The sequence below is a fragment of the Sminthopsis crassicaudata genome, chromosome 6, assembly GCF_048593235.1.
Source record: "Sminthopsis crassicaudata isolate SCR6 chromosome 6, ASM4859323v1, whole genome shotgun sequence".
In the NCBI taxonomy this organism is placed as follows: Eukaryota; Metazoa; Chordata; class Mammalia; order Dasyuromorphia; family Dasyuridae; genus Sminthopsis; species Sminthopsis crassicaudata.
This window is the reverse complement of record NC_133622.1, coordinates 34547580-34572504: the sequence shown is the minus strand read 5'-3', so window position 1 is coordinate 34572504 and position 24925 is coordinate 34547580. Positions and strand designations below refer to the sequence as shown.

Below are 24925 nucleotides of genomic sequence, written 5' to 3'. Positions count from 1 at the left end.
GAGAACAATGGTCCTCAATCTCCTAAGAAAGAATCCTCTTATAGAGAAAGAAAGAAAAATAATGTTACAGTGAGTCAATAGATGAGACTCTGGAGATGCCCTGAAAAATCTTTGGTTCTACTTACTGTGACTAAAAAGGGTCACAATAGGGAAGCTGGAAAAGGAAGAGTTTAATTTGTTTTGTGGAACAAGAGTCTTCAAAGAATCAGCATGTAATTCTACTATATTAATTTGGGGATTTTTGTAATATTTTATATTATCTTTAAAATTTTATTGGAATTTACCTTGACATTTAAGAAAGTCCCCTGTGTCTATACATACTCAATGACTTAAATTATTTTACTTTTCACAACAAATTATCAGATACATGCTGACAGGCTCAGTATTTGTGGTTTGTGCACTTTTCTAAATATTCAAAGTTCACCATCTGCTTATAGGAAATTTATAAATATAAATAGAATTCTAGGACATGAAGGTTAGACCATAAATAATAGCTAAAAAACTAAGAAAGTAGAAATAGCCCAATTTTAAGAAGATGTTCAGCCTCTTGAAAAGTATGTTTATACCAAGAGCCAGTATTCTTACTACCCTACAAAGTTTAGTCAAGTTGGAAAAGGTACAAGCCACCAAGAAAATATATGAAATATCATGATCCAAGATGGTTCCATAAATATCAATGGCAAGAAAATATTTAGGGCAGATATGGTAGCTTTCAGAGAGTGTTAGAACTGGCAGCAAATATTGTAACAATCCTAAAGACTAAAATACCATTTTCTCAATAAGTATATTTAGACTTAATGGGTAGCTAAGTGGTGAAGTGTATAGAATTCCATACCTGAAGTCAACAAGACTCATTTTCATAAGTTCAAATCTGGCCTTATGACAGGAAAAGATAATGATAAATGTTAGAGGGGTTATGGGAAAACTGCAACACTAATAGTTAGTTGGTGAAGTTGTGAACTAATCCAATCATTGTAGAGAGCAATAGGGAATTATACCCAAAGGGCTATCAAACTATGAATACCCTTTGTTCTAGCAATGTAGCCACTGGATCTATATCCCAAGGAGATCATTTAAAAAAAGGAAAAGGATCCATGTGTGCAAAAATGTTTGTAGCAGCAATTTTTGTGATGGCAAGAAACTGGAAACTGAGTAGATGCCCAGAAATTGGCTGAATAAGTTATGGTATATTAATGTTGTAGGATATTATTGCTCTATAAGAAACAATCAACAGAATGATTACAGAGAGGCCTGAAGAGACTTACATCAGCTGATGCTGAGTGAAATTAGCAGAACCAAGAGAACATTGTACACAGAAAGAATAATGAATAAAAGAATACAATAATTAATCATGGCTCTTTTCTACAATGAGATAATTCAGGCAAGTTCCAATGGTCTTGTCATGGAGAGAGCCATCTGCATCCAGAGAGAGGATTGTGGAAACTGAATGTGGTTCACAACATAGAATTTTTCATTTTTTTGTTATTGTTGTTTGCTTGCATTTTGTTTTCTTTCTCATTTTTTTTTCTTTTTGATCTGATTTTTCTTGTGCAGCATGGTAATTGTGGAAAAATGTATACAAGTATTTTAACATATATTGGAGTATTTTATATATAGGGGAGAGGATGGAAAGAAGGGAGGGAGAAAAAAAATTTGGAACACAAGATTTTGAAAGGGTGTATGTTGAAAAGTATCTATCCATGTGTTTTGAAAATAAAAAGCTTTATTTAAAATATCTGTCCTCATAAACTTGCTATTTTTGTGACCCTGGGCAAGTAACTTAACTCTGCCTCAGATTCCTCATCTATAAAAATGAGCTGGGGAAGGAAATGACAGATCACTTCAGTATCTTTCCAAAAAAATTTCCAAATGGAATCATGAAGAATTGAACACAATTAAAACATGTCAGAAAAAAAAAATAAACATTTGGACTTTCCTTGATTTTGCTAGAAATGATATTTAAAGAGGCAGGATCTTCCGTCCTTTAGTGTCATTTGGATATTTTAAGCAATGGAATTCCCTTGTAAGATATGAATTTAAAATAGCAAGGTATTGGTTTCTCAGGTCTTGGATTTATGAGTTCTCCCACAGTATTAATCTGGAGTTGAATTTCAAACAGATTGAGAATCAAAATTCCTTTTCTATATTCACAAGGACAGCAACTTTCAAACCCAGAAGGGAACAGATTACTCATTCATTAGAATGTCACTTCACTACCTTGTTTCTATTCACTGAAACAGACTGAACAGCATAGTTCATTATTGTTGAACTCTTCATTTTCAAGTATGGTAGTGCTAGCATTATCTAGTGATAAGTGAGATTATAAAAATGTTTAGACATCTCATGTTCCTTTCCATGGAAATGAAGTAATTAAAAACTTACCCACCTCCAGTTTGGGAAAATATTTTTTTCAGGATCAAAATAGCACTAAATTAAGTGTCCTGAGAAACATAACCCATAGTTAGCATTAAACAGCAGGATAAGTTATGTGGCACAATGGTAAAGTGCCAAATCTGGAATCAGGAAAACTTCTTGAGTTCAAATATGTTCCTAAGTATGGGACTCTGAGCAAATCACTTAACCTTGTTTGTTCACATTTCCTCATCTGTAAAATAAGTTGGAGAAAGAAATGGCAAGTTAGTCCAGTATCTTTGTCAAGAAAACTCCAAAATGAGGTCACCAAAAGTCAGACATGAATGAAAAATAACTGAAAAAGAACAACTAATAATGGCCTACAGTAGGACTGCCCAAACTTTTATCTTAAACTTTATCTTAAAAGTAAAAGATAGACTCTATGAGTAGAAAGTAGTTTGAAAATAATAATGATATTTTTAAGTGAGGTTCATGGGGAATAGTAGTTGTAAATTCACTAAGTAACCAAAGAAAGAGAAATATTGGAATTTCCATTAATTGTGGGAAAATCAGTAACTCAATCAACAACCATTTATTAATAATCTACTTGCCAGGGACTGTATTAGGAGCTGGGAGTAAAAAAGATAAAAATGAAACAATCCTTTCAAAGATTTTCTGTTCCCTTTGGGGAGGAAGGAAAGGAATAGATAATTGTCTTCTACTTTATGATCAACTAAGTGATATTTTTGAGATTAACTATTTGATTGCTACTATATCATAGAATTAACTCTAACTTAAACACCTAGCCTCAGTGGATCACCAAAGAATTGATTTGTTTTAAGCATCAGAATCACAGGCTTTTAGCTTGGGGCGTGTCATTCACCTTGCTTTGCTACAATTCCTCCTTTTTAAAAAGAAGAATTTGAGATCCAAAAAAGTGATTTGCCCAGCCCCAAACACCTGGTTTCTGTCAGAGCTAGTTTTTGAGTCTCAATGACCTTGCTCCCAGTACAATGTGCTTTCCAACATAACCCTCCACCTGTCAGCTCAATAAAGTGACTAAAATAACCCGAGTGTGAAACTATTTTTAAAAGGTCCCACATTTATGCACATGCCATGAGGTCAATTTACCACCTCCAATTAAATAGAAAGGAGGGCCCCAAGACATAGCATTCAGCTACAGGAGATAAGGTCCATTGAATTAAGCTATAGCTGAAAATAACCTATATCTAAAAACTGAAAGCCATTTATACCACAAACCTATGAATCCATTATTAAGCAAATTATTTAATCGATCAATATTTTCTATTGTTTGTTATGGATTTGAAAAGATTTATTTCCTTTGACCATAGAATAATGAAGGTCCAATTCCATTTAGTAGGAAGAGAAGTAGTAATAGTAATAATCAGTAGAAGAAGCAGTAGAATTATAGTACTAATTCACATTGGCTTGGTCTTTTTCAGATTATAAAGTACTCCTTCCTAATATTTTCATGAGGTTAGCAGTCCAAGTATTGCATTATCACTTCCAGACAAAGAAATGAAAGTATAAAAGATATGGGACTGATTTGAGGACATACATAAGAAGTAGAAAAAGGGGAATTAAAATCTGGGCTCCTGTCCCCATAGTCTCTCTCTAACAAAAGTCATTTTAATAAGCTGTAAGATTATAAGAAGAAAAAGAAAGAAAGATGAAGATTTCCTATGAGGTGTTGAGTGAGGGGAGGAAGAAAGAAAAGTTATTTATTTTCTTATTTATTATATATTCTTTTTATTTTGTTATTTATTTATTTTTTATTCTTCATATTAAGAAAAATCAATAATTCATACCCATGCAGGACTTTGAAATTTATAATTATTTTTCCCTTTAAAACAGTATTGATTCAGATAAGAATATGGCTGATGGAGTAAGCAAGAGGAATCTGTTGTCTACTACTAGTCATATGGATTCTGGATACTTTTTAACATTTAAGCTCAATGAAAAAATATTATACATGTATCCAAAACATCCACACGCCTTCTAAGTGGAAGGAGTTTTTAGAAAATAATTGGAGTGCTCCTAGACTAAAGATGTTAACACCTGATAGGAAATTTAGTGAAATAGCATATAAGCTGCCAAAATAGGAAAGGAAAAGAGAGTAGGGGAGAAAGAAGTTGGAAAGAGAAGAAGAGGAGAGGAGAGAAAAGAAAAATAGAGGAGCAAAAGGACAAGAGAGGAGAAAAAATAAGAGGAAAGAAAGGGAGAGGAGAAGAAAGGAAGAAACTGAAAGGGATAAAAGGAGAAAGGGGGAGAGGAAGGGAGGAAAAAGACCTATAACAAGGGAAGAACAAAATTGTTCACTGAAGTTCCAGTACTAGATTTGTTATATAAATAAAATGGAAGCATTGGCCTTTCAATCTATAAAGCATGATTTACAAAATCATTCAGAACCATAAGCTACCTTAATGATTTCAAACACCATATTATTTATGGAGAAAATTTTGCTTTCCCTTCCCCTATCTCCCAATCAATCTACATGAAAATCATCTTTTCTCTCAATGACACTTTCATAACTAGAACTAAAACTAGAACTAAATCTAGAGAGAGCAACATATATAGATGGAAATGCAGGGGGCTTAATAGAAGCCTAAGTTCCTCTCCTAAGGAAGGTAGAATGATATAAAGGAAAGATTCTTAACCCAGAGACTTGGATACCACACTCAGTGGTATTACAGCTTTGTGACTTTGAGAAAGTCACTGACACTATGTAGGTCTTGTCTCATTCTTAAAATGAAGGGATTCATCTGTAATATCTGTTCTACTTCTACCATCCTCAAGAGAAAGGAAATTGATTTTGTAGTGGAGAGAAGACCAGCTTTGAAGCCAGAAGATTAGCAATCATGCTCTGCCTGCCAGAGAAAGAATGTCTCTGAGTTCATCAAGTCCAACCAATAATTGAATATGAACAACTTCTCCAATATCCATCTTCAGTGAGAGAGAAAAAAAACAGTCATTTTGTTTCATTTCATTTAGGAACAGATATCATCTTTAGGAAGTTTTCTTTAATAAACTAATTTTTTTCTAAAACTGCCAATGATTACTTTTCTTTCTGTCTTCTCCAAGGATCATTCAGAAGTGTAGTCCCCTTTGACACGATCAGTTTCCAAATAATTAAAGATAAACATGTCAACTCCTCCCCGTCCTCTGCCACAGTTCCATTACTTCCATGTTTTCTCATCTCCAGGCCAAACAGTTCTAGTTTATTTTAAAATTATTTTTACATAACCTGATCTTAAGACCCTTTCTCTATTCTGGTTACTCTCCACTGAACATCTTTAAGATTATCAAAGTCCTTCCTAAAAAGTGCTGCAAAAAGTAGAGCATTATATTACAGATATGGTCCTTCTAAAGCAACCATCCAAAGTCTACTTATTATTCTTTAATTGTTTGTTAGTCATATCTGACTCTTTGTGATTCCATTTAGGGTTTTCTTGGCATAGATACTAGAGTGAGAGTGATTTGTCATTTCCTTTTCCAGCTCATTTTGCAGATGAGGAAACTGAGGTAAAGCAGGCTTACGTGAGTTGCCTGGGGTTACACAAATAGCAAGTGTCTAAAACATATTTGACTCCAGACATGGGAACTCTATCCTCTGACCTGTTTAGCTCCCAAAGTCCAGAGAAACTTTCATTTCCTGAGTCCCAAACACCATGACTCCTCATTCATTTTAAAGCTGCTATATAATCCTATTGATTCACAACAAGGTGACAAACCACCAAAAATAAAATAAATAAATCTTTTTTCCACATGAATCACTTTTTAGTCACATTGTCGTCATCTCAGACTTTTGGAGCCATATAAAATGTTATTTATATTTGAACTTATAAAAGTGTATTTCAGTAGATTTAATTCAATATGTTGGCTTATCAAAGTCATTTTGCACTCTAATTTTAGCACATGATGCATCATTAATACGTCCCTGGCTTGGGTCACCTGAGTATTTGATAGACATGATATCTATGGTATTAGTCTGGTTATTGATAAAAAACAGTAAGTAGATGTGGGTCAGGGAGAAATGCTGGGACTCTCCTTGAAACTCAACCTTTTCCAAGGTGACATTGAGCATAATAATGGCTCTGTCCAGCTATTCAACCACTTACAATATGAGGCTTACAGAAATCCTTACATACAGGTTAGTGGCCCCCATTTCAACTTGTGTTTGACACCACTGGACCACGTCACCATATTTTCACAAGAATGGAATAAGAAATAAGAGGTAAGATCACAACTGATTCTAGATGAAGCAATTAAGACTCCCTGTGATCGAACCTGGAAGTTTTGGGAAGCAGCCGAGGCAGCGTCATGGCGCCGGACCCATGGTTGTCTACATATGATTCCACTTGTTATATTGCACAAGAAATTGCTGAGAAAATTCAACAGCGCAACCAGTGTGAAAGAAATGGAGAAAGTATAACCAAGCTTACTGTTGCAATCTGAACTTTGTTGCAGAATTTAAAGGAAAAGATCACCCTTTTGAAGGACTTATTGCTAAGAGCTGTATCAACACATCAGATAACACAGCTTGAAGGGGATCGAAGACAGAACTTATTGGATGACCTTGTTACCCGTGAAAGACTACTGCAAGCATCCTATAAGAATAATAGTACAGAACCAGATCTGATCAGGTCCAGTCTGATGGCGAAAACTACTAATCGAATTGCGTCTAATCCATGGCTTTTTGAGGAGCCAGAGGAGACGAGGGGTCTGGGCTTTGATGATCTTCAACAACAGCAGCAGAAAATTATTCAAGAGCAAGATGCTGGCCTTGATGCTCTTTCCTCAATTATAAATCGGCAGAAACAAATGGGGCAAGAGATTGGGAATGAACTCGATGAGCAAAATGAGATAATTGATGATCTTGCTAACCTGGTAGAGAAGACAGATGAAAGACTATGTAATCAAACCAGACAAGTGACAATTGTAGACAAAAAATCATCATCTTGTGGAATGATGGTGGTAATTGGACTGCTGCTCATTGCAATTGTGGTAGTTGCTGTCTGGCCAACCAGTTAACATGGTTTAAAAAGCAATTGCAGATGGACCCTCTAAATGATGGAATCAAATCCCAGAAATGCCTTTAATAATGAAGCAATGCTGTAAATAAATGGAACAATATTATGTTGATGCTGTGGTCTTTTAATGATCATTGGGTGCTAACCAAATTTATAATGTGGACTATATACATTAAAGAGATGACAATTCCTAGTAGTTTTATTGTAAATAATGTACACATAGTATTACTTTCACATATAAATCAACATGAAAGGATTAGATTTCTCAGTGTGTACATTTGTGAAACTACTAGTGAATCAAATTGGGGCAACATCTAAGTATGAAATGGTATATATGGGCTATATATGTCTTAGCAAGAATTTATAATTCAGTGGAAATATTATTTAGGACTAGAGTTATTCTAAAAAAGCTTCATGAAGAAAGTATATATGGAATTGGATCTCACAGTTGATCTGAGTGGCAGAAGATGGAGGGGGGGGTCATACTAAGTAGGAGAAACAGAATGAAATGGTGCATTTGGAGTACTTGAGTTCAAATCCTGGCCCAAATCACTTTTCTCATCTTAAAAAAAATAAAAAATAAAAAAGAGTTGAACTACATGACCTCTAAAGATCCATGTAGCTCCAAATTTTATAGTTCTCTAAACAGTGTAAACAAGCAACTATAGGAATGAATGAGCAAGAAAAGACACATATTAAGAAGATCAGCTTAATTGACAAAAAGACTTCTTGTTTCATGGAATTGAACAACTGAATAAAAAGATTCAATAAGTACTTGCAAAAAAAAAAAAAGACTCCCTGTGATCAACCTTTTTTCTTTTTCTTGATATTCACTGTCTTTTTAATAATAATTTCTAGAATTTTTTTCAAAAATCAAAATCAAAGAAACTGGCTATTTCCTCTCCACTTTTTTGAAAATTATAAACTTGAAACTTCTCCAATACTGTGTTTGCTCTCTGTTATTCTTTCAGTACTCTGTGATATATAGATATATCATTATGATTTTAAATAATCACTTAACTTAGAAGGCATGAATGACCTTTTCTGATCTGTAAAGTAAAAGGATTGGGTTAGATGACTCGATTTGTTCTTCCACAATTAGATCAATGGTTTTATAATAAATTAGGCTCCTGGGACTAGTGATTTGAACTTAGCATGCAAGTATTCTCTTCCTAACTACTAACTTAAAGGGGAAGAGTTATTTGGAACCTGTATTCATATACAGCATGACTGTACAGCTTCCTTGCTACTTCTCTTCATCTCTGCACAGTCTATTTGGGTTTCCTGAGATAATCAATTAAGCAAATCATGGAGTGAGTCTTAACATTCTTTGTACACAGATTATGCAAAATAAGCAAATAACAAAGTATTTGTTTAAGACAAAATTGTAAGACAACTCATCCAGAAAAATGAAATAACCCAGCAGCAGCATCTTTCTAAATACTGCTAGGTCAGTCCCTTTCCCATTATTATCCTCCACCCCCAGCACATACACTTGCTCATATGCCATACACACATAGACATAATCTCCTATGCCTTCAGAGGGATTAGATAGGAGAAAACATTTCTAGGGTCAATTTATCTAGGAAGTGGGAAAAACAATTCACCCTATATATGAATAATCAGGGTAAAGAAACAATCCCATAGTCCTCATCTTCTCTCAGCATGCTCTTTTAAACCATCAGGGAGATCTACTATAGCCCACTGAGGCTGGATTCAATTGTACTCTTATTCTTGACTATAATTCCATAAATATTTACTGAATATCCTAGGGTCCTGTTTTAAAGTGTCTGGAGCAAAAAGGTATCACACATGAACTACAGCAACAGCGTTTCACATTGATCTTATAATATCTCATTATTCCATATCAGGTCTTTCCCAGCCTTCCAAGACTCTCTTTTCCAAAGATTTCCCAATCTGCCTACTTCTAAAAGATAAACTTTCCTCAAATCAATGTTAGGTGGACTATCTCTCCATTCTGGTCACTACAAGTCAGGATGTAGAACTCTATTAGGGCTAATCACAATATCTGCTCATGTTACATTTATTGTGAGCATTAATTGAATATTATTCATTTATTTACTGACCTTTCACATCTAAATTCCAGTGCTCTTATATTTCTGCAATATTCTTTATGTCTCTAATTCTCTAATTCTTGCTAAGCTTATCTTTTTAGTCTCTTCTCTTTTTCTAAGCATTAGTGTTATCACTAATCTTATAGGATTATGCCATATATGTATTGATCTTCCACTACCTGCTAATTCTCCTATATTTTTAAAATGATAAATTGGCCAATAACTTCTGTATCCTTCAAAAAACTTTTCTAAATAATTCCCACTTTTCTGACTCCTCAGAAGTGATTCCCTTTATAAATTTTGACTTTCTTTGAAATCTTTCCTATATAGAGGAGTTACTGCATAAATTACGGTATGTTAATATAATTAAATATTTGTGAAGTTCGGGTTAGCCCCCAGGAAGCCCCAGAATCAGCCGGAGTCAGGATAAGCAAAAGCCTTTGGTCTTTAGAGAGAGAAGTGAAGGGGATTGACAAACTGCCACACACTCTCCAAAGATCTACCTCCCTTCTCATTGTCCTTCTTCAAAGTGACTCTGGCTTGTCTTACTCCTCCCCCTAATCCCTCCTACTATTATCTATATACACCAAAAGATTGAGCCATCACAGAAGAGTGAGAAGGGCGATTTCCCAAGCTAATAGAGTATTGTCCAATAGATAATTAGCCTTAAGTGCCCGGTTGTCTGATTCCAGTGCACCTATTCAGAGTTTCAGCCCTTTATAAATATTAGCATGCCATAAGCAATACAAAAGTGGATAATTTCATTAAAAATCTGTCTAAATTTATATAGAGAGAAGCCAGCAGAATCAGAAAATATATAATGATAACATTATTAAAAAGCAACTTTGAAATATTTGAGAAGTCTTATCAAATCCAATTACAAACCACATTTTCAGAGAATGAAGGATATCTACACCTTGATAGATTCAAAACGCTGGATGTGATGAATATTTTGGGGCATCATTATCTTGAAAATTTCTTTTGTTTGACTATATATTTTATGAGGATTTTATTTTTTTCTTATTTCTTGTTCGATTGTTGGAAGGAAGTTAGAGAGAGAGAAACAGAGACAGAGATAAAGACAAAGACAGAGACAAAGAAACACACAAAAAGAGAAGAGAGAGAGAGAGAAAGAGAGAGAGAGAGATGCTTCTTGTTTTGCTTTTTTATTGATTTTATAAGAAGAAGAGGGAAGGAAGATAAAGAGGAAAAAATATAAAGAAATCTTTCCAATCCTCTTTGGGCAATTTTCTTTGTAGGGTTTTAGTTCATGAACATTTGACTACTACAATTTTTACCCCTCTGAAATGGATTCTACCTATGTCTAGATTACAGGTCATATTGTTCCTTGTTTCCTCCTCTATTATATAATTTATGCATCATTTCTCATTCCTCCAAACTTGCAATCATTTCAACCACTGAAAATACTCTCTCCATGGCAGACACAATCAGGTTTCACTCACAGGTTTTTCCATCTTTTAAGGATAAAATTATTATTTAATCAAAACATTATTTCTCTGTCTTTAACAAGGAAATATAGAGGGCCAGAACTCTGAAAAGTTGTACTTGAATCAAGGACAGAGGGTACTTACAGTTAAGCACCTACTTGTAAAGGGCTAGAACTGAGCAAATGTACTTGGATAATGGAGCACATGAGACTAATTGCCAATTGGACAATTCTCTATTAACATGTTTGAAGGTTGACCCTCCCCAACTATTCTGTGCTGGCTTGGAAGTGACTTGTGTGGGTGGAGTAGGAGGAGGAAATTGAGGCATTCTCTTGGCGGTGGAGAGAGAGGAAGGTGGTGTGGAGATTGCTAGATTTAATCCTCTGACAGCGACCCCAAAAGACCAAGAATAAAGATTTTAGGTGATCCTGACTCTGGCTGATTTCTGGGAAGACAGAGTTCCAGCACCTACTCATTGTGAGATAATGGTTCTCTAAACATATACTTAATGTGATTTGATGCTGTAATGGTTGCACATGCTCAGTTGCTGTAGTGATGTAATTGTACTGAAGTTATTTAAAGGATGGGAAAACTGGGAAGGACACTCTCAGCCACAGACACAGAGGACTCTCAGATAGACACAGACATAGACACAAAGAAGACTCTGGACTTCATCTTTGACTATCCATCCTTGTGAGTCTCCTGCCTGCTTCACTGCTCCACTAAGACCAAGGACTCAGGCTGATCCTGAGGTCCTCCAGAGAGCTAGTCCAGACATTACATTTTGGTGCCCAACATGGGGCACTGAAAGAAGCACACTACATTTTGAGGCTCTGGATATAAGGACTTAACACTCAGCAGTTCAACTGACTCGATTGGCTGAGTTCAGTGGAGAAGTTCCTGTGACCCATAGATAGTGTGAGTATAAAAATAGACAAGCAGGAAACATTGGTAAGAGCTAAACTAGTCATATTTGTTTTTCACTTGAAATGGAGCAAATACTAAGACAAGAGGCTCTCTCACTCCAAAGGATGTAGAATGCATAGTTAGGTTAAAAACAGAAGCAAGGTTTGTTGGTAACTTGGAAGCAGATCACTGGACTCCTAAATATAGAAAAATTAGAGCCAGATATATGGGAAATAGTTGGAGAGCAAATTGAATATTACAAAGCTATGAATTTTATTTGGGTTGTGGCAATTCTTTGTATCACACCTACTGAATAGGCCAAATCAGTTATTATATTTATATCTTCTGAATAATAAGTAAGAGCTAAAATGATTGCATACAATTCATTTGGACTGAAAAGGAGTTCTTACTACTCTCTTTATAATTAAGTCATGTGAGTATACACCACAAATGTTATGTTTGGATGCATAATAGTTGGTCCTTTAAGAGGAATCTTAGAAAACTTTTCTTCAAAAATCCATTGCCAATTATGTATTAGCTGGGTTATAATTAGCGGAGACCTGTGTGTAAAATTTGGAGCCATGGCCAATAAAATTTGCCATTCTGGGATGGTTTCACAGCATACATGAATTTGTGCATTAGGATAAAAGGTGTATCTTACCAGGTCTTATCCCAGATAATTGTACTAATCACTTAATGGCCTTTAATAAAATTTTAGCCACAAGCACTGGGTAAGGAGTAAGGCTTTGTTCTGATTGTGCTGGAAGGTTCACCCACTCTATCACACTGTCTCCTTGATGAAGGACTGCTGTGGGTGCCTCTTTTGTAGCAAAAACTGATATTTCCAAGGGTTTTTGAATGACTCTTTCAGTCACACTGGATAAAGTCAGTTCAACTTCTCTTGAGCTTCTTTTGTAAGCTGACTTGGAGAGTTTAAAGCAGTGTCATATACTGTCATATACTGATTGCAATTGATAGGTAGTTAAGCTTAACACTGGACACAACCATTGGATATCTCCTATCAATTTTTGAAAGTCATTTAAGGTGTCCAACTTCTCTCTTCTTAAAGAAAGTTTTTGTATTGTAAGCACCTTAGAATATATTTCATTTCCTAAATATTGAAAAGGAGCATATCTTTGAATTTTTTTCTGGAGCTATATGCAATTTGTAGTTCCTGAATATTTCTATGGTCTTTTGTAGAAATGTTTCTAAAATTTGCTCCTCAGGTGCACACCCCAAGATATCATCCATGTAATGTAACAGCATAACTTTTGGAAATGCTTGTCTTACTGAAGTAAGAGCAGCAGCAACATACATTTGCCACATAGTAGGGCTATTTTTCATTCCCTGTGGCAAAGTCTATCCATATATTTTATAAGGTTTGGCTAAATTAACACTGGGCACTGAAAAAGCAAATCTTTTTCATGGCCTCCTTATCTAAAGGGATACACTAGAAACAATTACATTCTGTAAGCAGTGGAGTAGGATCTGAAAGTCCAGACTGAAGAGTTCCCATAGTTTCCATCTGTTCATTTACTTTTCTGAAATCAGTCAACATCCTCCATTTTCCAGATTTTTTTTCTTACAACAAATACAAGGGAATTCCAAGGACTTAGAGAGGGTTGTAAGTGTCCTTGGTCAAGTTGCTCCTGTACTATATCTAATAAGGCCTGAATTTTATCGCTACCTAAGGGCCACTCTTCTATCCACACTGGTGTATCAGGTTTCCATTGGATAGAAACAGGTGAAAGTGTTGGCAGGCCTTCAACAGCAGCCCTGTCTAAGAAACCAAAGTACTCAATTGTAATCCTAACTGCTGTAGAATGTCTCTTCCCCATTGGGGAATTGATGGGGATTTTTTTCATCTATAAAAGGAGTAAAAACTCCTGTTTCATCTTCAAATGTCCATATCATAGGGGCAGCACTAATTTCAACTACTATTGATCCTCGCCAGACATATAGATGTCTGCCTTAACCTTTGGCACTGACTGCGCCCACTAGCACTTCTAATGACTGTACAATTTGCACCTTTGTCTACCAATCCTTCTAGTGGTATGCCATTTATATAGATAGTTAACATAGGACAGTCAGCTATAACAGCTGCTGTCCAAGGCTGGAACTCTGAAAAGGTATACATGAATCAAGGATAGCAGGGTGCTTATAATTAAATTGTGAGATAATGGTTCTGTAAACATATATTTAATGTGATATGATGATGGGATGGTTGCACATGCTCAGTTGCTATAGTGATGTAATCGTAATGAAGTATTTAAGGGCTGGAAGACTGGGAATGACCATCTCAGGCACAGAGACAGAGGACTCTCTCAGACAAAGACACAGACACAAAGAAGACTCTGGATTTCTTCTTTGATCATCCTTGTGCATCTCCTGCCTCCTTCACTCCTCCACTAAGATCAAGGACTCAGGCTGATCCCAAGGTCCTCCAGAGAGCTTGTCCAGACATTACAGAGAAAGAGCTCTAGTGAATATCTAGTATTCCATGACTATATTTTGTCATTACGCCAAATTTGTGATTTATTTCCCAAACTTTCCACCTTTTTCTCTTTCTGGTCAATAGTATTGAAGTGTTTCTATAGCTTCTCTTTCTTTCCACTAAGATTTTCAATAGAATTATCTTTTCCATTCTCTACCCTACTTCAACCATATTATTTTGGCTCTAATCCCTCTCCTCTCATAACAATACTGTTTCTTTAAAATAAGATTTACTCATTCAGAGTAATTTTCCAATCACTGAACTTATGGTCTTAACATCTCAAAAATATTTTTTAAATTATAGAACTCTCTAGTTTCTTATATTTGTTACCTTCATTGTGTATTTTTCATATAGATCTTTGAAGACCGCAATGTAAAAGAAACTGAAATTGGAATCATGGGACCTGAAATCTAATTCCAGTTCTTACTCTTTTTGTATGTCTTTGAGCAAGTCACAATACTTTTCTTGGCCTCTTTCTTATATGAAAAATGAGAAAGTTGAACCTTTATGATCCATTCTAACTGTAGAACAATTTCCCATAAATTTTATTGCTGGGGTAGTGGGAGGTTTTCCTATGAATTTGAGTGTCTTCATTTTTATTTTGTCTAATTAAATCATAGATTTAAAACAAGAAAAGACCTACAAAAAATAGGACATCTAGTTTAACTTCATTATTTTGCACATGAGCTGTGTTAAATTACTGGACAAGGTCAAACATATGGCAGATCCAAATTACTTTGTAGGATTTGGGGACTTGATAAACAGACTGCTTTTGCTCTTAATTTAGATTTGCAAGCCTCCAAGCAAAAACATATTTTCCAGATATTGTATTATCAATCTTGATAAAGAATTGTTCATTCTTACATTTTAAGCCTTGATTAAAAAATATTATTGTTTTTCATCATGTTGGGCCCAGATCCCTCTCCTTTTATTTTATAGGACTTTGTTGTGTAGAAAGAACTGATAACTGGTCATTCTCTTTATTCCTTGTGTTGTATTCTTCACTCACTAACTTATTGGCAATGGTCTGGCTTCCCATTTGCTCTTTTCACTTTTTTTTTCATTTCCTTCTTCTGTATTTTTAAAAGAACTCTTCATTTTCATTTAAAACCACAAAAGTATATAGATATTTTCAAAGTAAATGTACCTTATCTTTAGGGAACAGACTAGTGAATATTTGGAGTCACATGATTATATAACTTTATAAAGGTCACTAAAAATTTCTCTACACTCCATCCTTGATAGAATTCTTGTTGCAGTTATTGATCTTCATTGTTATCATCGTCTTAATCTTCATTACCTGCTTCAACTTCTTCCTCTTCCTCCTCCTCTTCCTCTTCTTCTTTCTCCTCCTCCTCTATCTTTTCTTCCTCTTCTTAGAAGCTTCATTAAAGAATTATTATAGAAAACATTGGAATTTGATCATTATGTGGCTATTTTCTAAATTTCTGCTGTAACTCTCCTTTGTGTGTCCATGTGAAGCACGAAAAGAGCTCAGTAATTATCATGGTTTTTTTAAGACTTGAGAGGTACTCACTATGTTCTGGTTATATGCTCTGGTTACAACAGACATTGTTATCGCTTATTCCCTTTCCCAATTGTTCCATGTTCTCTGTACAAATCACTACTGAAGTGAACTCATTTTTCTCATCTATAAAATATGGATATTAAGAATTATAAGGCACTATAGTTTAGAGACTACAAGGCTACCAAGAAGACATAGATTCCTTTCTTCACTATGAAACATATTAGCTGTCTAACCTTGGACATGTCACTTGAATGCTCAATAAATCTAGAAAATTATATAATGCTCTATATAAAACATAGTGATTTGTTATAGAAGCAATTTCTACTGTTTTACAGTAAAAATTTATATAGCAAGAGTTCCCTATATTGATAAAATTACATATCCTAAAAACTTTTATACTTCTTTACTAATAAAATTTTTAGAATCCAATAAGATAAGTATTTTCATATGTAGGCACTCTAAAGTATTTTTATAAAGACATATATTTTACACTGGTCCTAACATTTCCTCAGAGAGTTTTTCTACATCTCAAAGTCAGGACACAGGAAAAAAGGTGCTTTTTGTGTGGTGTTTAACTCAAAAAAAAAAAAAAGATTTCTGTGATACCCAGAATATGTTTGAACCTCAGCCAAAACCTGGGCATAAACCCAATAGTCTTGGCAAGGGCAAATGTGATTGCCTTCAATCTCTCACCTTTTGAAGCATTATATATCTTTTATTTAGATCAATATTCACAAAATATTTCCTTCATCATACAACTCCCTTACAAAATTATGTTTTTCTCCTTTCTGCCCAGTGTCTGCAAATATAATTCACGACCTGTGAGCCAAGAACCCCAAGATTGGTATTGAAAAAGATCCTCAGATTTTATGTTGTGTCAATCATTGTACTTTTTATTTTTATTTTGTGATAAAATTTCTATAACAATATAATGAGCAAGCCAATATAGCTTCTTACTAATGGACTAAATAACTTCCCACATAAAAATGTGTACATATAAATATCTGTGTATGTCTTAACCACTTTTCAAATATAACCTGATATTGTGACTAATGAAATTTATATTATCTCTATATTTATATTTTTATATATTATATATACATATTATATATATATATATATATATATTATATTTTAAATATATATTTATGTATATATAAACTTATATATATTCATTTAAAATCATTACTAAATTCATGATGATTCTTATCATAAACTTTCTGAATCAATATATACTAAAAGGGGTATATCAATGTTTATTATTAAAAGATGGTTATAATATTTTAAAAGTTTGGAACCTATGTCCAGTTAAAAATGTTGTAATTAAAAAAAATCATGACTTGAAACTCAAATAATTTGTATTCAAAGACTTCTACCATTCTCCCTTATTTCCCAGTCTTCCTTAATATTTGATTTCTACTACATCCAACTATTCACTGTCTCTCAAACATTCTTTGCGCAATGCAGTCCTGCTCTTACTATTCTTATCTTCAATAACTTATTACTTTGCCATATATCAAAATCCTACCAGTTACTAAAATTTTAGTCAGTCTTTTTTTATATAATATTCTCTCCACTGGCATTTTACTTATCTCTTCCACTTTCTATCTGATAGCAAAGATTTTCTGTGACAATGTTTTGTGATTTTTTCCATATTAATATATTATTATTAAACTCATTCTTATTATGCAATGTTTCATAGGTTTATTATCTTAGTTTGGTTCTTGTCTTTCAGTGCAGATACTATGATATTTTGTGATTATTTTGAAGAAAGCAATGAGAGAGAGAGAGAACAGAAAAGGAGAAAAAAGGAATGAAAGAAATATTTGACTTCAGTAAAAGTTAAAATTAGTCATGTTACATGGAGATCGCACTCCTATTAAATCCTATCTTCCAATTAAAAAATAAACAAAATAACAATCAGAAGAATTTTCAGAGTTTTCATGAATTAAAATAAAAACTGAAGATGAAATTCATATGCTCAATCAACTGACAAACTACAAATTAAGTTATTTAAAATTTTAAAATTACAGGAAATTTATCAGTTCTGACAAGGAATAACTGAAAAGATGGATTTACTTTTGCCATGACTGTGTTCTATTTAATGGTAACAAGTACAATAAGTGAAACTTGTATTTTTTTCATCACAACAAGAAACTACTAATAAATTCTATCCCTTGATGAAAAATGTAAAATTGATGAATTCCTTACTTCTATGCCAATATTCAAACTACAATTGGCAACTAAACCCTCTCCTACAAAGATAAAAGTTTAGAGTTTTTGAAACTATTTTTCAATACTCACCTCATTAAAATATTTCAAAAAATTATTTTCAATGCTTGTATGACATTCACAGGAGAAATGGATTATTTTACCTTTCCTATTGCTGCTGATTATTTTGCAGAAAGACTTGTCTATATTAAGAAAAGCATGGTGTGCATTATAGGTTCAAAAATTTCAATTTACAGCTATCTTTCCTATATAATGAGAACCATCTGGAATGACTGATGTAGAGATTAAAAGTAATTGATCCTGCAACTGTAAAAGCTTTTATTAAACATGTAATTAGATGAGATGATATTGAGAAGTCTAGAGTTCATTAAAACCCCACAAACAATGCATTAATGGTTGTTTGGTTTATTTCTTATTTGTGCATGAAGTCTCAATTAGTATGGATATGGATACTGATATGAAGTTTATGTCTTGTCTTTTATCAAAAGGATAGAAATAATTCTCAAACCTAGGATAAATTCTTATTAGTCTTCATGCTGTTAGATAATATCCAGATTAAAAATTGTTCCTACAAGGCTGAACATTGCTAAAGAAACAGAATTTCCCAATGGTCTAGTGTCCTCACCTATGAGCCCCAAACCTTTCAGATTAGTCATATTCTAGGACAACAGATGGCTTTCTCTCTATTAAACTTGGAAATCCCAACTTAGCTGTTGTAACCTAAATAAAAAAGCAATTGCTCCAGAGAAAGCTTGCATCACACTATTCAACTATCTCAGCCTAGCAGGCACCAATGAGGGGTTTCCAGCAGCTAACATAGCGTCTAACCAATATGACTCACACCAGCAGTTTACAAATTTTCATGCCACATGCTGAAGCTTTTGCTCGCAATGCTGGATGAAAAGCACTATCCTGAAACCAGCAGACAGTGGAAAGAAAGGACTCCATGTTAAAATAAACAACCACTTCCTGATGGGAACTGAGATCTTAAAGAGAATCAATGGCATCTACTGAAATAGAAAAGTTCAGTTTCCAAATCATCAGCCTTTGCCAACAGATCATAAATTTTGTGCACCAACTGTTGGTTATATAAGGATGCCGTTCAATATTCAGATTACTAGCCAAGTATGGGCACTACCAATCTTACTAGGCTGGTAAAGGGATCTTTAGCAATTCATATCTTCCAATGTGAAAAGGAGAAGAAAGATGCTTTACATTTGCCACAAAGCAAGATAAATCCAAAGCTCTATTCCTTTAACATTTGTCTGTTTTTGATGGTAGAAAGTAGCTTCATCTTATATAGGGAAAGTTTTAAATTTTACTTTCACAAGAGGATCTTGGAATAGTCTTGTCACTTCTCTGGGGCTGAATTCCCTAAACTATAAAATGAAGGATTTGGAAGACTTGATGTAAATAGGATCCTAGAAAGTTGGACAGGACTAAAATGATTCAACCACAATGTTCCACTCCAAAGCTACATCTCTGATTCATCAGTTTTGTTATTGATTTCCTTTCCTTTATTTTTTTCTTCCCATGAATTCCTGGGTGCTCCCACCATTATATGATTGTTTTATCCTATAAATGGACTTTATACATTATTATGAATGTCAACAATCACAAGAATTTAGGTAAAATATCTGATAATTAGAAACAAGGTCACTTGTATTCCTTAATGGGGCTGACTGGAACAATTCTGAGAACAATATGAAAATAACTGTTCCCTCCTTTGAACTTATGTATTGAATTTCCATGTATAGCTTACATATCAAAGTGATAGCTTTCATCCAAATAAATCAAAATGCTCTTAAATACATTTCTCATCATCCAAGAGTACTCTTCTATTTTGACATTCTTAGGTTAAAGCATAAAATAAGTAGCCCTTGTTCTCTTAGAATTTATAATTATAACCAATGCTAACAGAGATGAATGTGAAAAGGTCATAGAGATAATTGAAAAATGAAATGGGTAATAACAAATATTTATATTTAGCTTAAATTATCTGTAAATACAATTATGAAATTGTATAAAAAATAGGAATCAGAAATGCATTTGTTAAAATTAATTAAATCTTTTGAGCTTCTGTTTACTCATTTGTACAATAAGATAATACATCAATCTTTTGAGGCAGGTAGTACATCAAATTAGATGCATTATACAAATAATTTTATACTCTGTAAAGTACCATATAAATCTTTATCCTGCTACTACTATTGCTCAGAACTCAAAAAAAAAAAAAAAAAAAAAAAAAAAAGTTCCAAGAACACATAAGCCACTCGTTTTCCAGGGAGTTTATCCTCTTGGAACTATTCCTCATCTTAACCACTGGCACTACCTTCTTTCTTTTTCTTTTGCCCTCTTTTCTGAGAACTATAATAAAATCATTTACAACATTCCTGACAAGTAATTACTGAATTATTCATATTAATACAAAGCTGCTTTGGAAGCTAGATGGTACAATGTATAAAGTGCTGTACCTAGAATCAGAAATAAAGACTTATAAATATATTATAAATATATAATAATATAATAATATATATAATAACATATATTATAATAATATATAATAAAATAATAATAAAGACTCTTATAAATATATTATAAATAAAGACTCTTTGTAAGTTTAAAACTGGCCTCAGACACTTGATGACTGTATGATCCCTGGCAAGTCACTTAGCTCTGTTTCCTTCAGTTTCCTCATCTATAAAATGAACTAAAGAAAGAAATAGCAAATTACTCCAACATCTTTGCCTAGAAAATCCTAAATGCAATCATGAAGTTGGACATGACTGAAAAATCCCTGAACAATAAAAGTGTTTTATGGTTCATAAAGTACTCTCTTCCTGATTACACTATGAGGCAGAAAATAAAAATATTATTATTTTCATTTTGTAGTACAGACAACTGTGGGTTAAGCTTTATAACTTTCCCAAGATTATATATCTTGATGTTTGAGTCAATTGAGGTCATGTGTGATAAGAATAGGGCATTTTCTACCTCACCATATACTTTATCATTTGTCACACTTGTTCATTGTCCCTGTGTTTGCTTTTTGATGAGGTACTGTTATTTTCTCCTTAATGGGGTGTTCAAAGGATAATAGAAAAAGGAAAAGAAATTTACATGTGTAGTGCTTTCTTGTGTTAGCATTTATGATAAAAGTTTTGGTGGTGAGTACATTCAAACTATTATCTAAAATTTGATTTTGAAATTACTTTTAAAAATCAGTCTTTTGTGCTGTTCAGATTTACCAGAGGTAAGTTACAATCCCATGTGTTTCAAATTCCAAACTTTGCCTATGTTGTTTACAAAACAAATCTGATAGGATTAGCTAAAGTAAAATGAATTTCACTTGTTAAATTTAAATTAGAAAATGTTTCTCTATCTCCAAAAAATCATTTCATATTATTATACACCAGATGACAAAAATATAAGATAATGTTGTTTGGGGGGAATTGAAGGATACGGGAAAATAGACCATATCTGAGAGCAATCACATTGCTTTAATATATAAAAAGACAAATTCTAAAAGAAAAATAGGTACACTCTATAAGATCAAGCTAATTCAGGTATTGAAAGGAACTGGAATCTAAAGATCTGCTTCACTCTAAGTAGCCTGTAAGATCACTTAGGTTTTTGAGTGAAATCACAGCACTCTGAAGGGCTCCTAACAACATGAGTCCATAGACTATACTTGAGGACTAATATAACTCTCAAAATTGGGTTATATAAAATGGTTTCAGTATTTTTAGTTTTACTTGTTTCTAAAATGAAAAATTCTGAGTACTATCTCCCACTGGTACACTAAAATGTTGCACCTAGTTACAAAAAAGACATGTAAATTATTTAGAGTACAGTAGCTAGATGGGGAATAGTATAGTTTACTATTGGAGAAGCACCATAGATGGATTACAAGTTTTCAAAGTTTAGTAATTTAGGCAATATCAATTAAAGACTTCAAATATTCCAGGTAATGTGTTAAATACAGGGATTACCTGGAAAGGAAAATACATGGACTGTCCCCTCAAGGAACTCATATTATAATAGGGAGAAAGTACAAATAACTATATTCATACAAGCTATATTTGCAGTGCAAATGAAAAGTAATCTCAGAGAGAAAGCATTTGCAACTAGAGTACTATAAGAAAGGTCTCTTGAGCTGAGGTTCAAAGAAAACCAAAGCCTGTAGACTATGATGAGGAGGGATGGCATTAAAGAGACACAGTCAGTGAGAAGGCACAGTCAGACCACGGGTATCATGTTTACATCAAGTGAACAACATAGCTGAATTATAGAGTTTATGGAATGTTGTAATATTTAGAAAAAAACTGGGAAGATTGGAAGAGTTAAGATTATGAAGACTTTAAAAAGCAAATGGGTAATTTTATATTTGATTCTGGAGGCAAAGAAAAGCCAAAAAAGTTTATTGAATAGGGGGATGAATAGGGGGATGAAATGGTCATCTCTTTTCCACTTTGGCAGCTAACTGGAGGGTAAAACTAGAGCAGGAAAATATTTGTGACTGGGAGATAAAACCCAAAAGACTATTGCAATGGGGCAAGCATGAATATGTAAAAACTTGCCCAAGGGCAAGTACTATATAAGTGAAGAGAAAGGAACATATAAAAAAGACACAATGGTAGATGTGACAAAATTTGGCATTAGAATATATGTAATGGTCACATTTAAAGTTTGAGGATGAATCTGTGATTGCAAACCCAAGTGATCTACAGAATGATAGCATCCTAGATAGTAGTAGAGAAACTGAGAAAAGGAGAGATCTTTTTGTGGGAGAAATGGAATTAGTTGTGCTTTGACTAAAGATTGAGTGAGAGGTTAAGGTTGGATAACTCTCTATTAGAATCATTATTGAATGCATAGGAAATGATGGGATCGTTAAACAAAATAATATAGAAAAGAGATAAAAGTCAGAGAATGGAAAAAGAGCCAGAATCTTGGAAAATAGCAATCATCAGTAGTTTTGCTGGATGAAGATTCAGCAAAGGAAATTGAGAAAGGAATGTTCAAAAAGGTTGGCTAAAAACCAAGAGAAACTAATGTCATAAAAAGAGAAAAAAAAGTGTCATGGTCTCCAAATCTGTAGATAGATCAAGAAACAAAGAATTTGAGAAGATCGTCAGAATGGAGTATTAAAAAGTGAACAGAAACTTTGGAAAAAACAGTTTCAGTTGAATAACAAAATTGGAAACCACACTACAGGTTTAGAAAAGAGATGAGAGGAGTAGAGGGGACCAATTGTAAAGGGTCTTCTCAATGAATTTAGCCAAGAGAGAAAATAGGTAGGATGAGAGATAGCAGGAATGATAGGAGAAACTAAGAACATTTTTTATGAATGTGGAAGATATTGAGATATTTGTAGGCCAAAAGGAAACATTTGGCAGATAGGGAAAGGTTCAATATCAGCAAAAGATTGAGGGTGACAAGAGGAGAATTCTCCTTGATGGTAAAGGAGTGAATGAGATTTAAGAATATGTGTCCAAGGGATTCACCCTGTCAAAGAGAAAGTAAATCAGGTAAGACATAAATAAAGAAGGTTTGCTGTTCTCCATACTACCCCACATTTCCTCTTAGGAATAAGGATACTAGATTGACATTATAAAATGTCTTGGTATTCTGTTTTGTAAAATGCTATAGTTTTGGTTTTAAGGTTAAAATATCAAAATTGAGGACTTTGAGTTTATAAATCAATTGTCCTAATCTCTATCTTGAAGATCAGAAAATCTTGGTTCAGTAATATTCTTTGACTTGTCCAAGTTTAGATATTCTAAGAGAGTTGGGATTAGAAACAGGATCTCTTAAATCCAGCATTTTCCTTCAAAGAACATATACTTTCATAGAGATATACTCTTTCATCCCCCAGGTGATGAATGGCTAAAGGATATGAATAGGCAATTTTCAGATGAAGAAATCAATTATCTATAGTCATATAAAAAATGCTTTAAATCATTGTTGATTAAAAATGCACATTAAACAACTCTGTGATACCACCTTGCATTTATTAGATTGGCTAATACGACAGAAAAAATAAATTGACAAATGTTATAGAGGATGTGGAAAAACAAGGAACTAATGAGCTTTTGGTGGAGTTGTGAACTGGTCCAACCATTCTGGAGAGGAATTTGGAACTATGCCCAAGTGACTATAAATCTGTACATATATCATTTGACCCATAAATATCATTATCAAGTCTATAGGCTAAAGATATTTTTAAAAGGAAAAATTATTTATAAATACAAAAATGTTTACAACAACTTTTTGTGGTGACAAAGAATTAGAAAATGAGAATTTGCCCATTAAATGATTTTGCTATAATACTATCACATTATAAGAAAATCAGGATGTGTTCAAAAACACCTGGAAACATTCATATGAGCTGATGCAAAGTGAAGGGAACAGAATGAGGGGAACATTGTACATGGTAACAACAATATTATATAATGATCAATTCTGAATGACTGGACTATTCTCAAAAATACAGTGATCTGAGACAAATTCCATAGCACCTATGAAAAATACCACCTACATCTAGAAAAATAATAGATGGAATCTGAATGCCAATCAAAACATACTTTTTAAAAAAACTTCATTCTTTTGTAGTCTGTGTTTTCATTTGTAACATATCTAATATGGAAATATGTTAGGATTACTAAGTGAGAACTGAGGTTTTCTGGACAATTACAAGGTGAGAACTCAGGTTGACTTGATAGAGGGGGCAAGCTCATTGGCTGGGGTGGTTCTTCCCAGAAGCCCTTGCATTATCCCATGCCCATTCTCTGGGAGGATAAAAAGAGACAGCACTGGGCGCAGAGGGCAGATCGGCC

The 24925-nt window shown here is 33.7% G+C and overlaps 1 long non-coding RNA gene and 1 pseudogene across 2 annotated transcripts in view; both read left to right on the top strand.

Annotated features, from left to right (window-relative positions):
• The window catches only part of LOC141546919 (uncharacterized), a 79512-nt gene that overhangs the window by 32035 nt on the left and 22552 nt on the right, over nucleotides 1-24925 (top strand). The window lies entirely within an intron of this gene.
• Nucleotides 6673-7509, top strand: LOC141545910 (syntaxin-8 pseudogene; annotated as a pseudogene).